The sequence below is a fragment of the Schistocerca gregaria genome, unplaced genomic scaffold (genome assembly GCF_023897955.1).
Source record: "Schistocerca gregaria isolate iqSchGreg1 unplaced genomic scaffold, iqSchGreg1.2 ptg000073l, whole genome shotgun sequence".
In the NCBI taxonomy this organism is placed as follows: Eukaryota; Metazoa; Arthropoda; class Insecta; order Orthoptera; family Acrididae; genus Schistocerca; species Schistocerca gregaria.
Genome location: NW_026061709.1, coordinates 182,410 through 184,806, shown reverse-complemented (window position 1 = coordinate 184,806; position 2,397 = coordinate 182,410). Strand labels below are relative to the sequence as shown.

The 2,397-nt window shown below is 45.6% G+C and overlaps 2 non-coding genes across 2 annotated transcripts; both read left to right on the top strand.

Moving 5' to 3' along the window:
- Positions 1-430: 430 nt before the first annotated feature.
- Trnak-cuu (transfer RNA lysine (anticodon CUU)) lies at positions 431-503 on the top strand. Its single transcript has one exon. It is a non-coding gene; the product is annotated as a tRNA-Lys (tRNA).
- A 1,443-nt stretch (positions 504-1,946) lies between these two features.
- Trnak-cuu (transfer RNA lysine (anticodon CUU)) lies at positions 1,947-2,019 on the top strand. Its single transcript has one exon. It is a non-coding gene; the product is annotated as a tRNA-Lys (tRNA).
- Positions 2,020-2,397: the final 378 nt, after the last annotated feature.

The window sequence follows — 2,397 nt, the reverse complement described above, 5'->3', positions numbered from 1 at the left end:
AGAAACATACCGTTTTAATGTAGCAATTGAGCAGTACGAAACCGTCTGAATGTTGCTGTTGACCATTTTTTGCTTGGAAATGCTCTTGAGCTTGAAACACACAACAAGACCGGTGTTAACTAGCGAAATGGTCAGCAGAGTGCCGACACCGCGAGTTTTGACTGGCACTTGCACATCTAAAACAACGACAAGAAAGTAACTCGTTCGGCTTTTGAGTCACATAAAGTATGTGTGTTAATTTTGACGCCACTAGGTCTGCATGCTGTCATGCAATTTCTTTACCTCTCAGAAATGATTATGACATAAAAGTGAAGTACGTGACGAGTGTGACGTTAGGAAAACATTAGGCAGCATGGAGAGTTTCTCTATGGGACCACCCAACCCAAACGAGTACTGTGTGACGTGCTATCCGGAAGGTATTCACCGAGGTAGCCGGCTAGCTCAGTCGGTAGAGCGTCAGACTCTTAATCCTATTGTCGTGGGTTCGAGCCACACGCTGGGCGGAACGGAATTTTGTTCCGCTGCAGATGTAAATTACCGTTTTTCTGATTAACGAGATGTAATGGAAATAGCAACTTTAAACTTTGCCTACGTCTCTGTCAGTCACAAGGAAACTGTATTTGAATGTGAAGGTGATTTTGTAGACATGTGTGGAAGACATGTTCTGAAATGCAAGTGTTGTAGTTTGGAGAGCACATCGGTTACGTGTCAGATGTGTAGCCAAGCAGTAATAGGTCGCTATAGCTGCAAAAATTAGCCGGTAATATGAAGTGTTGTCAGCTGAAGTCTGATGATGCAGACGACCGTAAGGACGAAGTACCCAAGAGTACCGCTAGGCCGCGCCTCTTTAGCTCAGTGGTAGAGCACTGCTCTAATAAACCAGGCATCGGATGTTCCATCCTCACAGGAGAAAGATGAATTTTGGAAATCAGTTGCGCGTCGTGGCCGTATAGCAAACAGTATCTGTGATGACGAACAATTAGCGACAGGCGTTTTTTTTAAGAATTACTCTCAGATGTGATTAAGGCGAATGGCGCAGATAAAGCATTTGCCAAAGCGTTACAGCATAAAGTGGGACGAGGCAGTCTGAATTATATTTTATAGATGTATTTCTCACATATCTCAAAGCCTCTCGCGGTCGTCGTCGTCGTCGTCGTCGTCGTCAACGCCGCCGCCGCTTCTGCAGAAGTAGCAAATGGCCATCGTAGCAAATGCGGCGAGGGACGCCCTGCCTTCGATTCCGAATGCACATAGTGTGTGGTCTTGTTTCTCAGTGTATATTTGGTCGGTCTCGTAAGAGGTTGAATGTAACGAATGGGTGGGAAAGAGCAAGGGGCAGCGGCTGTGTAGAACGAAAACACAAATCGTCAGGGCTGTGCGCGTTTCGAGATGAGTCGTATACATGATATAGTTGGTCGTCAGTGACCATGTGACCTAATGGATAAGGCGTCGGACTTCGGATCTGATGATTACAGGTTCGAATGTTGTCACGCTCGTTTTTTTCGAGTTCTGAAAAAGAAACATACCGTTTTAATGTAGCAATTGAGCATACGAAACCGTCTGAATGTTGCTGTTGACCATTTTTTGCTTGGAAATGCTCTTGAGCTTGAAACACACGCAACAAGACCGGTGTTAACTAGCGAAATGGTCGGCAGAGTGCCGACACCGCGAGTTTTGACTGGCACTTGCACATCTAAAACAACGTCGGAAAGTAACTCGTTCGGCTTTTGAGTCACATAAAGTATGTGTGTTAATTTTGACGCCACTAGCTCTGCATGCTGTCATGCAATTTCTTTACCTCTCAGAAATGATTATGACATAAAAGTGAAGTACGTGACGAGTGTGACGTTAGGAAAACATTAGGCAGCATGGAGAGATTCTGTATGGGACCACCCAACCCAAACGAGTACTGCGTGACGTGCTATCCGGCAGTTATTCACCGAGGTAGCCGGCTAGCTCAGTCGGTAGAGCGTCAGACTCTTAATCCTAGGGTCGTGGGTTCGAGCCACACGCTGGGCGGATCGGAATTTGTTCCGCTGCAGATGTAAATTACCGTTTTTCTGATTAACGAGATGTAATGGAAATAGCAACTTTAAACTTTGCCTACGTCTCTGTCAGTCACAAGGAAACTGTATTTGAATGTGAAGGTGATTTTGTAGACATGTGTGGAAGACATGATTTGAAATGAATGTGTTGTAGTTTGGAGAGCACATCGGTTACGTGTCAGATGTGTAGCCAAGCAGTAATGGGTCGCCATAGCTGCAAATATTAGCCGGTAATATGAAGTGTTGTCAGCTGAAGTCTGATGATGCAGACGACCGTAAGGACGAAGTACCCAAGAGTACCGCTAGGCCGCGCCTCTTTAGCTCAGTGGTAGAGCACTGGTCTAAGAAACCA